This window comes from Desmodus rotundus, chromosome 10 (assembly GCF_022682495.2).
Source record: "Desmodus rotundus isolate HL8 chromosome 10, HLdesRot8A.1, whole genome shotgun sequence".
Taxonomy (NCBI): domain Eukaryota; kingdom Metazoa; phylum Chordata; class Mammalia; order Chiroptera; family Phyllostomidae; genus Desmodus; species Desmodus rotundus.
Window position 1 is genome coordinate 62,034,877 of NC_071396.1, and position 14,556 is coordinate 62,049,432.

The window sequence follows — 14,556 nt, forward strand, 5'->3', positions numbered from 1 at the left end:
TTCTTTGATGTTTCTTTCCAGTGTCAAGCCATTGTCAACTGAGAAGATGCTTGTTATGATTTCAATATTCTTAAATTTGTTGAGGCTTGTTTTGAGTCCTACTATGTGATCTATTATTGAACATGACCCACGTGCATTTGAGAAGAATGTATATTTTGCTTCTTTGGGGTGAAATGTTCTGTAAATACCAATTAAGTCAATTAGATCTATTGTGTTGTTCAATACCACAATATTCTGGTTGATATTTTGTTTGGAAGACCTATCCATTGTTGACCACGGGATGTTAAAATCCCCTGTGGTGACTGTTGTTCGTCTTTTTGTGAAGTACTCCAAGATGTTCCTTACATATTTAGGTGACCTTATGTTGGGTGAATATAAGTTTACAATGGTTATATGCTCTTGTTGGACTACTCCCTTAAATATTTTGTAGTAACCTTCTTTGTCTCTTGTTATAGCCTTTGATATGAACTCTATTTTGTATGATATAAGGATTTTTTTTGCATGTCCATTTGCTTGGAATATTTTTTTCTATCCCTTCACTTCCAACCTATGTGGATCTTTCATTCTGAGGTGGGTCTCTTAAGGACAACACATATGCGGGTCATATTTTCTTAACCATTCAGCTACCCTATGTCTTCTGATCAGAGGGTATAATCCATTTACATTTAAGGTTATTATTGATAAGTATTTATCCATTGCCCTTTTTCCTCTTTGAACCTGTTTCCTCTCTCTCCCTTTTTTTCTTTACCTTCTTAAAGCAGTCCCTTTAACATCTCTTGCAATGCTGGTTTGATGGAGATGTACTATTTTGGCCTTTTTATTTTTTTCCATCTGGGAAGCTCCTTACTTGATCTTCCATTTTAAAAGAGAGCCTTGGGGAGTACCACAGTCTTGCCTGCAAGCCTGTGCTTTGCATTACTTGGAATATTTCTCGCCATTCTCTTCGGGCTTGTAGTGTTTCTGTTGAGAAATCAGCTGCTAGCCTTATCGGGGCTCCCTTGTGTGTGACTAGCTGTTTCTCCCTTGCTGCCTTTAAGATTCTCTCCTTGTCTTTAAATTTGGCCATTTCAATTATGATGAATCTTAGAGTTGTTCTCTTTGGATTATCTTGATTGGGACCCTCTGTGTTCCCCAGATTTGTGGGGCTTTTTCCCTCACCAAGTTAGGGAAGTTTTCTGTCATTAGTTTTCCAAACAGGTCTTGTATTCCTTGCTCCTTCTCTGCTCCTTCTGGTAACCCTATGAAGCAAATATTATTACATTTCATATTGTTCTGAAGCTCCCTTAAACTTCCTTTGTTCTTTTGGAGGTTTGTTTTGTTTTTGTTTTTGTATTTTTGCTCTGACTGGGTGGGGTTTTATTTTATTCTTTTTTACTTGTCTTCCATATTACTGATTAGATCCTCTGCTTATTCTAGCCTGTTTTATTTTCTTCTAGTATATTCTTTATTTCAGATATTAGATTCTTCATTTCCTCCTGGCTCTTATCCCTAGTTTCTTCCTTTCTTTTTATTTTTTCCAGGGGAGAATGCAAATGCAGCTCCCCACTACCACAACAGTTATGCAGTCGGGTTTCCCATATTTTGGGAAATCTCAAGAGTCAGCACATCCAGAGTACACCCTGAGAAAACCACCTTCATAATCATGGTATCTCCCCTGCCAGGTAAGTATTCATAGATTCCATGTCCCTTTTCATGCTGATGTAGTACCCATTAAATTCCTTGGAGCTCCCATAGAGTTCCTTGTAGTTGTCACTGAGTTCCTTGAGCATCATTATAATTATTATGTTGAAATCTATGTCTGACAGACGACTTGCCACAATGTTATTTACCACTCTTTCTGGGGCTCCTCCTTTCCTTTCCTTTTGTTTGGGGGTTGTTTCTTTGTCTCCCAACATTAGGTGACTCTTCTTATTTGTTTCTGTGTATTAAATTGATCTGCTTGACTCCCTGTCTTCATGGGGTGGCTTTATGTAGTAGAACTATGTAACTCAGGGTGCCATCTCCTTGATCTCCTGAGCTGGGAGCTCTTTTGATGCCCTTTATGCCATTTATGTGGGCTCTCTTATAACTGGGTTTTGGTTGTTGGGTCAATCTTTGATGGGTTCTTCCCTCAAGGTGGCACACTTAGAGTCACACAATCCACCATGTCATATATGCTGATGTAGTGGTTCTACCAAAACAAACCACCCAGGAAACAAAAGCTGCACCTGCAAAAACACCACCCAATCACTACCAAAATATCATCAGCAAACTAACAAATATTAATAAACACAAAAAGAGATTCACTATTATAAGAAAGGAAAAATGAATATGAGATGACTAACAGAAAGAAAAATGATTTTGAGAGGGTTGAGGGAGGACATAATAAGAGTAGGGAATAGAAACCTGGTGAAGAAAGGAAGATAAGAAATTCACAATGTAAATAAAAAAGGGAGGGAACATGGCAAAATGAAGTAAGAAAAGGGAGGGGTATAATATGAGGTTTAAAAAAATTATTTATAGGAGAAGATGGTGGAGGAAGGAATGGAAGTCACATTAACCTCCTCCCAGGGCCAATCTGGAATTACAACTCAATTGTGGAGTAACCTCCTGGAACAAACAACTGAGCAATAGCCAGAGAGAAGCCATATAACTTCAGACTCACAGGAAAATCAGCTTCAGGAAAACCTGTATGCACCTGCCCAACAGCACATAAGATATGGTAGGTGGAGTGACCCTCAGTGAACCAGCTAGAGGGAAGGACCCACCAAAGAAAGACCTGACAACAATCAAACCCCAATCACATCTAGAGAACCAGCATAAAAGGCATAAAGGGCATCCAAAGAGCATCAGGTTCAGGTGATTGAGGAGAATGCACCACTGAATCTCACAGGCCTCCCACCATAGCAGTTCACACCACAAAGTCAGAAAATCAAAACAGATCAATTTAACAAGCAGAAGCAAATAAGAAGAATCGCACAAATAATGGAAAGACACAGAAACAATCCCCAAACAAAGGGAAAAGAGGAATCCTCAGAAAGAATGCTAAATGAAACAGAGGCAAGTCAACTATCAGATATTGAGTTCAAAACAATGGTTATAAGGAAGCTCAATGAGCTCAGTGAGAATTACCAAAACCTACAGGGAAACTACAAGGAACTTACTACAAACTATACCAGCATAAAAAAGGACATAGAAACACTCAACAAGGGCCAAGAGGAAATGAAGAATATAATTTCTGAATTGAAGAACACAGTACAAGGAATCAAAAGCAGGCTTAATGAAGCAGAGGATCAAAACAGTGAGCTAGGGGACAAAGTAGAAAAAAAATCCCAAAAAGTGCAAGAAAAGGAAAAAAGACTCAAAAAGAACAAATGGGTTAAGGGAAATGGAGGACAACATGAAATGAGATACTATCCATACAATCAGGATACCAGCAGGAGAAGAAGAAAAGCAAAGAATAGAAAACCTGTTTGAAAAAGTAATAATGGAAAACTTCCCTAATTTGATGAGAGAAAAAGCCACACAAGTCCAGGAAGCAGAGAGGGTCTCAATCAAGAGGGACCCAAAGAGGCCCACTCCAAGACACATTATAATTAAAATGGCAAAATTCCAAGACAGAGAATCTTAAAGGCAGCAAGGGAGAAACAGGAAGTAACATACAATGGAGCCCTGATTAGACTAGTAGCTGATTACTCGACAAAAACATTACAAGCAAGAAGGGAATGGCAAGAGATATTGCAAGTAAATAAAAGCAAAGGCCTGCAACTGAGACTACCCTATTAAAATACCAAAATCATACTTCACAGACTTAGAATAAATATTTCAAAAATTTACATGGAAACAAAAATGACCCCAAATATCCTCAGCAATCTTGAGAAAGAATAACATAGTAGGAGAGATCACAATACCTGATTGATGTCAAACTATATAACAAGGCCACTATAATCAAAACAGCCTGGTACTGGCAGAGGTACAGACACATAGATCAATAAAACAGAATAGAGAGCCCAGAAATAAACCCCTAGTTAATTGACCATGTCTCTATGTTCAATTAATATTTGATAAAGGGGGCAGGAGCATAAAATGGAGTAAAAACAGACTCTTCAGCAAATAGTTTGGGGAGACCTGGACAGCTACATGCAAAACAATGGAACTTGACCACCAACCTATGCCATACACAAAAATTAATTCAAGATGGATAAAAGACTTAAATATATGTTGGGATACCACAAAAGTCCTAGAGGATAACATAGGCAGGCAAATCTCAGATGTTCCATGCAGCAATATTTTCACCAATATGTCCCCTAGAGTCAGGGACATAAGGGAACAAATAAACAAATGGGACCTCATCAAAATAAAAACCTTCTGCACATCTAAATAAAACATCAGTGAAATGAAAACAGAACTAACCATATGGGAAAATATATTTGTCAATGATAACTTGGACAAGGGTTTGACCTCCAAAATATAAAAAGAACTCACACAACTCCACTCTAGGAAGACAAACAATCTAATTAAAAAATGGACAAAGGAACTGAACAGAAACTTCTCCAAGGAGGACATACAGAGGGCCCAGGGACATATGCAAAGATGCTCAGCATCACTAGCCATCAGAGAGATGCAAATTAAAACCACAATGAGATACCATTTCACACCAGTCTGAAAGGCCATCATAAACAAATCAACAAACAATAAATGCTGGTGAGGTTGTGGAGAAAAGGGAACCCTAGTATAGTGTTGGTGGGAATGCAGACTGGTGCAGCCACTGTGGAAAACAGTATGGAATTTCCTCAAAAAACTAAAAATGGAACTGCCTTTTGACCTGGCATTTCCCCTGCTGGAATTATAGCCTAAGAATCGTGAAACACCAATCCAAAGAACCTATGCACCCCAATGTTCAGAGCAATACAATTTACAATAGCCAAGTGTTGGAAGCAGCCTAGGTGCCCATCAGTAAATGAGTGGATCAAAAAACTGTGGTACGTTTACATAATGGAATACTATGCATAAATAAAGCATAGTATTCCATTATGTAAAGAAAACATAAAGAAAGAAGGAGCCCCTACCCTTCATGACAGCATGGATGGAACTGGAGAGCATTATACTAAGTGAAGTAAGCCAGGTGGTAAAATACAAATACCATATGATCTCACATATGAGTGGAACCTACTTAACAAAAATAACAAGGAAGCAAAATATAACCAGACATTGAAATCAAGAACAAACCTACAGTAACCAGTGGGGACAGGGGAGGGAAGTAATGGGGGAAAGAAATGACGGTCGTCAAGAACATATATAAAGGACCCATGGACAAAGCCAAAGGTGGGGGGGTGGTAGGACTGAGGGTAGGAGGTGGGGATGCATGAGGCTGGGGAAAGTGGTGGTGGGAAACAATGGAGTCAATTATATTCAAACATTAATATAAAAATGTTAAAAAAGAGAAAAATTTATAAAAATGAACCAGTAGTAATAAAATTGAAGAAAACAACCATCACTGCAATATCAATGACAAATAAGCAACAATTAATAAATGTGGAAAGAGAATAACAAGGAAAAAAAGAAAAAAAAAGATTATGAAATGTCTAAAAGATAGGGGATTTTGAGAGGATAGAGGGAGAAGAAATAATAAGAGTAAGGAATAAAAACAGGATAAGAGAGTGAAAAAATAAAGTTGAAAAATGAAAAAAGAAAGGGCAGGAGGAAGGCAAAGTGGAGTAAGAGAGATGAACAGTAAAATTTGAAATTTGAAATACAAAAATAGTGAACATCTAGGCATAAAACTGAAGGAATGCAACAACAACAACCACATCAACAACAAAAGAGCAAAGATCAATAAAGGTGAAGAGAGAACAAGGATACTGTAACAAAGGGAAAAAGAGTATGATATGACTAATGGCAAGAAAAATGGTTTTGAGAAGCTGGAGGAATGAGAAATAGTAAGTCTGCAGAATAGAAACAAGGCATAGAAAGGGAAAACATAAAATTTAAAATAAAAATAGGAGGAGGGAGAAAGAATGCATACTGGAATAAGGAAAGGAAGAAATATGAGATTTGAAATAACCTAAGATTTAAAAAAAGTGAAATAAGAAAAAACTTGAAGAAAAGGGAAAAAATGTTAAAAGCTGTGCTGAAGAAAAAATATTGCAAATAATGAAGACCAAGGTGTAATTCATCTCACAGAGTCTTGTGTTTGCCATTGTCTACTCTTTCTGGATCTGCCCTGGTAATGTCAGATGGTGTCCCAGTCTAGCCCTAGGCAACCTGTTAAAGGCTACAAGCAGCAATCCACAGTCTGTGGCTGTCTCCTTCAGACCTGGTTGGTCTTCCCTGTTCCGCTGTGCCAGCTTTCCATCAGCACAGGGCCCAGGAGTGGTTTATCTAATGTCCCAGAGCACTGCAAGCACCACCTGCCCCTACCTCCTGAGGGGGCCTCTGGTGCAATTGGGAGGGTGGATTCCCTGGTTCGCTCCTGAGAAGAGCTGTTCAGTCTTCAAGGAAGATGATGGGAGTGTTTTCCCAACCCTCCTCACCTCCCCACTACATGTCTTGGTCTGTCCCAGATTATTTCCAAAAATGTATAGTTTCTGATGAATTAGCTATCCATTTCCTATGAGGGGCCAATGTGTAAAAGTGTCAGCTCTTTCCTGCTTGGCACTGACAGCAACTCTGTATATGAGCTGAGGCTTGGTGGGGCTCTGAACACTTCTTGCTGCACTTGTCTCTAATCTCTCTGTTCTGCTGGTTTTAGTGGATCAGGGCCCGAGGAAACAGCTTAGCTTGTAGTGTATGATAGAAATTCAGAAAGGTCCCTTTTAGAGCTTCTCTTTCTTTCCCCTGCATATATGCACCAAACAGGGGCCTCCTGAGCCAGGTCTCACTGATCTGCAAAGCTTGCAATACTGCAGGTGGGGGATTGGGCACAGCTGCCTGTGAGGGGGTCTGCCTTGCTGCAATGAATCTCAGGCATTCAGCTCCTAGCTGTCCAGTCCCCCAGCATGATGTTTTTGCAGCAGACTCAGACCCGAACTCTCTGCTCTGCTCAGTGCCCCCTGCTCACCAGCCACACTGGGTCAGGTCCCACAGTCCCTTCATTGTGCCACTATCTGTTCTTCCTATGCAGCTGGACTCAGTGGGAATGAACTCTGCTTTCCCTCTGGTTTCTTTGTTGGCAGAGCCACTGAGTACACGAGCATGGGGTCCCTGTCCTGCCATGTCTCAGCTCTCCTTTTTTAAAAAAGTCTCTGTATATCACACACACTGCAGCACTGAGCCTTGGTCCAGTTCTCTGTGTACTCCACCTCCCCAAAAAGCAAAAAGTCTCTCTCTGTCAAGGCTGTCCACAGCCTGCCAGTGCCTCTAACAGTTTTAGGAGACAGTTTCTCTCTGGAACTCTCCCAGTTGACGCTGCAGCTATGAACATGCTGCTCACTGTGCGTGTGCAGCCTAAGTCTCCCAGACTTTGTATATCCATCCAAGTCTCACCCAATTAGGGTTTAGGATTTTCTCTGTGTGGGACCAGGGCCCTGCCCTGGGAGGGGAGGGAGCCACTGAGCTGTGTTTTCTGTCTGATCTCTCCTCTGTTGCATGCATATTGCATGGGGCAATTCCCCCTCAACTTGTAAAATCTCTGACTAGACGGTACAAAGCATCCTCTGTATTCCTTGGCTTCAAAAATTCCTATCAGCTGAATTCCATTGATTGTTCAGGTCACTTGTCAGAAAATCAGTAAAAAATCCGTGCTAGGGGTACAAACAAGTACCGTAAGCTCAGTTTCCACCTACTTGGCCGCCATCTTTTCTCCAAAGTCACAATGAGTGCATTTCCAAAGTCATGGCACATGGGCTGAGACACAGGCAACTCAACTGACATTAAAAATTAGTAGGCCATAGCAATGACCATCAATAAAAAGTAGTATGTGCTCTTAGGAAATTATTTGACTATAAATCGTAGCCTTTTCTTTTTTATATAGCCTTTTCTCTTTAAGGGGAAAGTAGAATGAATTCCCCTTATGTTTTGTGAGTAACATAGATGATAGATGATAGATAGATAGATAGATAGATAGATAGATAGATAGAAAGAAAGAATAGAAAGATAGACAAATAATAGATAGATAGATAGATGATTGACAGAGATGATAGATGGATATAGATGAAAGGTAGGTAGACAGACAGACAGATAGACAGGTAGGTAGCTAGAGTGAGAGAGACAGAAAGAAATACATACTGATAGAGACAAACAGATGGAGAGACAGAAATAGATATAGATAATAAAGATGATAGATACATAGATAGATGATAGATAGATAGAAAGAATCAGATAATAGAATCAGTGGTTAAAGAAACTACTTGAAAATGAATCAAAACCATATAACAATGTATGATATATATATACATTCTAAGACTTCTGGTTTCTTTCACTTAATACCTCTCTAAGAGTTGCAGCTGTGAGACATTCTAGTAGTAAAACTCATCTTACCCAAAAGTCAATTAGAAATTAGGAGACAGCCACAAACTATGCAATTTGCCCTTTACTTTGGAGATAGTATCAAGTTGTACAAGTGCTCAAGGAAAACAACAGCCTCCAAAAACAGAGTTAATTTCAAGAACACTCAGTCATCCTGAATTGAGCATAAAACAATAAACTGTAACCTGCCCTGGGACTCCTCTGCCAAAGCAATATCTATCCTGGATTTAAATTATGAGTCCCCTTCCAAGAGCATTTTTCTGGGAAGACTTTGTTTTATACAGGTTAAAAGGCCAGTTGTTTTGGCCTAATCCTTTCCCTGCTTCATTTGAACACTATCAGTAATCTAGTTAAGGGAAAAGGAAATCTGTATCATGAGACACCAAACCACAACCTTAGTAATAAGTTAGAAAGGACTACTATTGGTCTAAAGACTGAATTAATGAACAATAAATTCATCAATTGGAAATATCTACACACTGTAATCAGAACACAAAAGCTTTTAAGGGACCTGCTAAAAGACAGAAAGGGCATCCCCCAGCTGGTGTGGCTCAGTGGATTGAGTGCTGGCCTGCCAACCAAAGGGTTGCCGGTTCGATTCCCTGTCAGCACTCGTGCCTGGCTTGCAGGCCAGGTCTCCAGTTGGGGGTATGCGAGGGGCAACCACACATTGATGTTTCTTTCCCCCTCTTTCTCACTCATTTCTTTCTCTCTAAAAATAAATAAATAAATAAGAAGAAAGGGCAATTGTGAAAAAGAGTTTAACCTTCAGTGCACAGGTAATAGGTTATTCCATTCTTTGAACTTCCCTCTTATAACAGGGTACATACAGAGCATGGGTCCCCTTAAAATAATATTTGGGTCCCCCAAATTCTCCAAGAAGGCACAGTGGAAGAAGGCACAGTGGGTAGGGGAAAGAATGCCCAAAAAGTGGAATGTACAGCATTTAAAGCACATTGCATAACAAAAGCAGATTAACAGCCCGTGTCTTCCTGAAGGGAGGAGCTATGGAAGCTGCAAATTGTGTGCACGACTGTGAGACTGTGCACCTGCAGAGTGACTCATGACATGGCCAGGGGGTTGCTCATACATTATATAGCATCTGCATAAGCTACGGGGGGCTGATGGCCACCCTGGACACCCAGCCTGTGCATGGCTGGGAACTCTTACCCTGATCAAAGATGGCAGCCAAAAGAGGGTCAAAGACACTGGGGAACCAACAAAAAATGGTAGACATTAACGCACCATAGGAAGATCCGGATGTTCAGCCATGCCAGAAGTTCAGAGCCAAGCATTTAAAATTGGAGTGGGCCGAGAAATGTGGGGAAAGTCTACCATAAAGTCAGGAGGTTGACTGCTCGTAAAAGACAGTGGCAAAACTGGGGGTGCTGTGGGGGACCTGCCTGGCCAAGCACACAGACACACTGGTGAACTGTTGGCTGGAGTAAAGGCAGCTCCAGAAGTGAGAAACTGATGCTTTGAGAAGGACTCAGGCCACTGCACCCAGACTCATGAGAGATGCTTGGAGCTGAACTGTGATAGGGAATGCTGAGCTGAAGACTTCTGTATTGCTGAAGGATGTCGCTCTTTTGGTATGGGGTCAGAGGGTGGATCTTGGTATGGGACTTTGGAGCTTGGTGCAAGCTGTCTCACTGGGTTTTTGGCATTTGGATGTTCTGGGCCTCTGGCTCTGCCCCCCACATGGATAGGAGCACTAGTGGGACCAGGAGATGTGAGGCCCACCAGGGGTTTAGATTCCACAAGGATGGAAGCCTGCTGCTGGAGGTAGGGAAGGTCCCATGCAGGGATGCATGCCTTGCTGGGTTCCAACACCTGAGACACTAGGATCCAGGGTAGCATGGCACATAGTTTCCTAAACCGCTACATGGAGAATGAGGACAGTACACCCAGATCCTGAAGGAGAGAGCTGCTGCAAGAAGATGGCGACTCTGAAACCCACAAGTGCACATGCTAGAGAGGATGAAGATCTGATTGTGTGACCGGCTTAAGAACAGATAAGGAAATGGGGAACTTCTGGGCATGAGTTTGGCTTGTAGCCTTTCGGGGAGCAAGGGAAGTTCTGGGTCTCATGGGAGAGAAGGGCTCAGAGCAAGAGTGCTCTCAGCACTCCCAAGGTTGGAACCCTGTTAATAAAAACCTGTTTCCTTCAACACAAATTGTTTTGTCATGTAGATTGGAGGCACCAAGTGGCCAAAACCCAGTTTGGATGGTTACATACACTCTAGTCATTTTAAACACTTGTCTAAAGAAACTTAAATTTTGAAGTCACGAAAGCAAAATTTAAGTAAATATCCAAATTTATTACTCATAAAATATACCAGAAAATGATCACATTTCAGGTGCTTTTCACCATTGTCCCCAATGGGTATTTTATTAGCAGATTCCATTTTAATGGTAACCAAAAAAAGGATTTCTTACAATTCACTAGTTAAGACAAATCAGGTTAGAAAAGAAAACCTCTCCCATCCCTTCAGAGATGTGCTTCTTCACCATCAAGCAAAATGTTCTGGAAGCACAGAAGAAAAGTAGGGCTACCTGTGATGAAGGAGTATGCCCATCTGCACCTCAGCAGTTTGTGACTGTCTTGGTTGGAAAAAATGAATTTGGGACAATGGAACTGCTTTTCTGAATATGAAGTTAATAAATGTACTAGGAATAAAAACAGACATTGAGATCTGGCATCTTCTCAACCACTATCTGGTCAATGTATATGTTCTAATCTTCACCCACTTTCTTAAAAAAAAATGTGTCCAGATGTATTCAAATGTTCTCTGGGAAATAAAATCGCTTCCAGTTCAAAACCACTGCTATGAAGCATCCAGACACATTAAAAAGTATTCCATATGATTGTTTATTTTCTTACAATTCACAATGCCACAGGTTGCACTCAACCCCACACAGCCAACACAGATATAGACCATGAGCACAAAAGGATGGGTGGTAGCAATGCATCAAGGGATATCTACCATTATTAGTGGGAAAGCAACTATTAATACATGCAATGTTCTTATCAATGATGAGCTAATAGCACCACCCCTAAGTCTCACAAACATCATGAAAGAACAAAAGGACACACATGATCTCTATCCTAGCGATCATGAGAATGACTAATCTCAAATTTATGCCTTAAAATTGGGCTTCTGATGATCATTATAAGGGAGAAAATTTTCAAAACAGAACTTTTCAACAGGAACCAGGCCATTTTCACTCTTTACAATTTAATTTATCAATTTAAAAACCAGACGCAGAGCATACAAGCTTGGGTCCTTCTTGAGCTGGGACCATGAGGCCATGCATATCCTCCCAGACTCTTCCATTGCCACTTGATATAAAGGCAGCACATTTTAACTGTAAATGATTTGTGAGAGCTCATAAACAGCTCTGAATACAAACCATTGTCAAAGGAGGTATTAACACATTTGCACTTCTCAAGTTCCAATACAAACAATTTTCTCATCATTCTGACAAGAGAAATGGTTAAGGAAAATGCAACAAACAGTTCTGAGATCCATGGGCAATGTTTTGCAAATAAGTGCACCAATGTACATCAAGCAGCTATTTCATTTCAGCAATATGAATTTTCTTTCACCCCAGCAGGTTCACCTGCAACACTGGGTGTCCAGACACCTGGGCTTTCCCCCTCTGTTCACTCAATCCACACTTTTGACCCTCCCCTTAGAAAAGAGAAGGCTCTCTATTGCATGCCAAAACACATGCCATCTTACCAAGGGGTCTCATTTTCACAAGGCTCTCTAAGAAAGCATCTAAAAAGTGCCAGACTTCTGGAGATGCTGTTGGCGGTGATCTGTAACTTGACCCTGTTCACAGCAGCTCCAAAGACCTGCTGCCATTCACTGGGTTTAAACCTAGCATCCTGATGAAATGCTGACTCTGAAGCAATAAGTCTTCAGGAACACTTGAAATTGTTCTCACTCAATACTTCCCAAATTTAAGGTACACAGATCCCCTGGGGACCTTGTTAAAGGCAAATTCTGATTTGTGGGTCACGGTAAGGCTGAGAATCTGCATTTCTAATCAGCATCACAAGAGGGTAACCCAGATAATAGAGCCAGGAAAGGGATCCTAATTTAAAAGAAGAGCCATTTCTACTCCCAACATAGAGAAGACCCACCTCAAATATAGGAGGATGTTTTTAGAGGTAGGAAACAGACTTAGATTCACCCAAACTTCCTGCCACCACATTCAGGGCAGTTGATGGATCTGAGTCCTGTCAACATAATCACTGTTGTAATTTCCAATAGAATAATAGAGCATTAAAACCGTAATAGTACACAGTATCCTTTCCCCTGAGGAATTAAATACTTTAAATTGAATCTTTCTTGCAAAGAAACTCCATTTGGTTCCCAGTCAACAATTAACACTCATGATGTCCTAAAGAAGTGGTAAGCTGTTTTCTAAAAGGTTAGAAAGCACAAAGGTTGGCAGAAACAAGATGACAACAAAGAGTAATAATAAAAGTCTGCCAAAATACTAACACTAATTCTACTAATATTACTAATAATAAATTGTCTTGTCAGAAAAAAAATGATGAAAACTTCTCCTTTCCTAATCTTCCCCTGCCCCATCCTAATGAAATACAATTCCAGAGCTCAGGCAAAACTCTAATGCACCCTTGTCTTTCTCAGCCCTCAGCAAGTCCTTACAGCACTACCTTCCAGGTCCTGATTCATTCTCTCCACCAGGACCACCCTGGCCTGAGAACCATCATCTCTAAGGTCTGGATACTGCAACAGCCTCCTCTACTATCACCCCACTTCACGTCACTTTACCACAGTTATAAAACCTAAGCCAAGACACTTCACAAGCCCTACATGCACTCTCACATGGACACACACACCTGGCCTGTCCCGCTCGCATCCCCTTGCTCCTCTCCAGCCACATGACCTTGAACAGTCCAGGCAATCTCTTGCCTCTATGCCTTTGCACAGAATTCCCTCTGCCTAGAAATCTTCCCAATATCCGCATGGGTCACTACCTTGAATCCCTGCTCAGATAACACCTGACTAATATGGCCTTACTTGGCCCCTACACAAGGAACCTCACTTTTTGTTAACAGTGGACCTTTCTAAATTAAAATAAATGGGTTCTTGTTTTTTTTAATGTTTTATTTTTTTTTTCATGCTTGTTAACTTGTGGTCATTTTGTTTGATGAGGCTCACTCTAGTTCAAACCAGGACCACATCTAGTTCTAGCACAGCCATAATGGAGGACAATATTGGATGTTATCTGTGACAGCAACCACTTCAGCTGGAATTTTAGACCCTGCTATGCCCCAGGTCAGCTGAGCAGCCTCAACGCAGACTTCCTCGTCTGTGGGGTCAAGTGCAAACAGAGCTTATCATCCCACTGCTTGAAACATTCCAATGATTTCCCAAAGCCTACAAGATCCCACACAGTCTCAAAAGAGAAAACCCTTAACCAGCCTGTGGGATCCCCTGCTCCCCCCACACACTCCCTTCCCAGGCTGTTCCCCTGCCTTCATGGTAAGAACCTGCCCCTAGTCAGCTCACTCCTGCCAGGGAAGCAAGGATCCTCTTTCACATGCACTCTTGCCTTGGAGGCTCTCTCCAGGGGCAAGTCTACATTTATTCACAGGACTGCTTGCTCACTGCATTCTCTCCACTTTACAATCAGTTCCTGAGCTGGTGAGTGAGCAGGTGAGAGGGATCATCAGAAACTCACAGTTTCATGGGCAGTGACACCTGAGTGTAAAGGGGTAAGTACAACCCTGTGCCCGATCAAGAGCCCTTGGGTTCATTTCTATGAAAAAAAAACTAATAAAAATATGACTGATTCTGATTGTTAGTCCTTTAAGAGGACAGCAAAAGACTATTCTGAAGTCCAGATTTTCTGCTTTCATTGACTACATTCCTTCCTTCTCTGTCTCTGTCCCTCTCCCTTATTTTTTTGCAGAATTTACAAGATAATAGACACCGTACTTCCCATTACAAATCAACCCCTATTAGCACCATGTGTCATAATCAGTCCCAAAAGGAACCTTGCCTGCTATTATTAAATCCATCATAAGAAAGATTTATTAGCCATCCTAATGTTAATTTACCCTGCAGG

General features: G+C 41.0%; 1 protein-coding gene and 2 pseudogenes across 6 annotated transcripts in view; 1 reads left to right on the forward strand and 2 right to left on the reverse strand.

Annotated features, from left to right (window-relative positions):
• LDLRAD4 (low density lipoprotein receptor class A domain containing 4) overlaps positions 1 to 14,556 on the reverse strand; it is a 684,091-nt gene that overhangs the window by 624,540 nt on the left and 44,995 nt on the right. The window lies entirely within an intron of this gene.
• LOC112322629 (chloride intracellular channel protein 1-like) overlaps positions 1 to 14,556 on the forward strand; it is a 97,899-nt pseudogene that overhangs the window by 59,542 nt on the left and 23,801 nt on the right.
• LOC112323044 (U1 spliceosomal RNA) lies at positions 1,519 to 1,669 on the reverse strand (annotated as a pseudogene).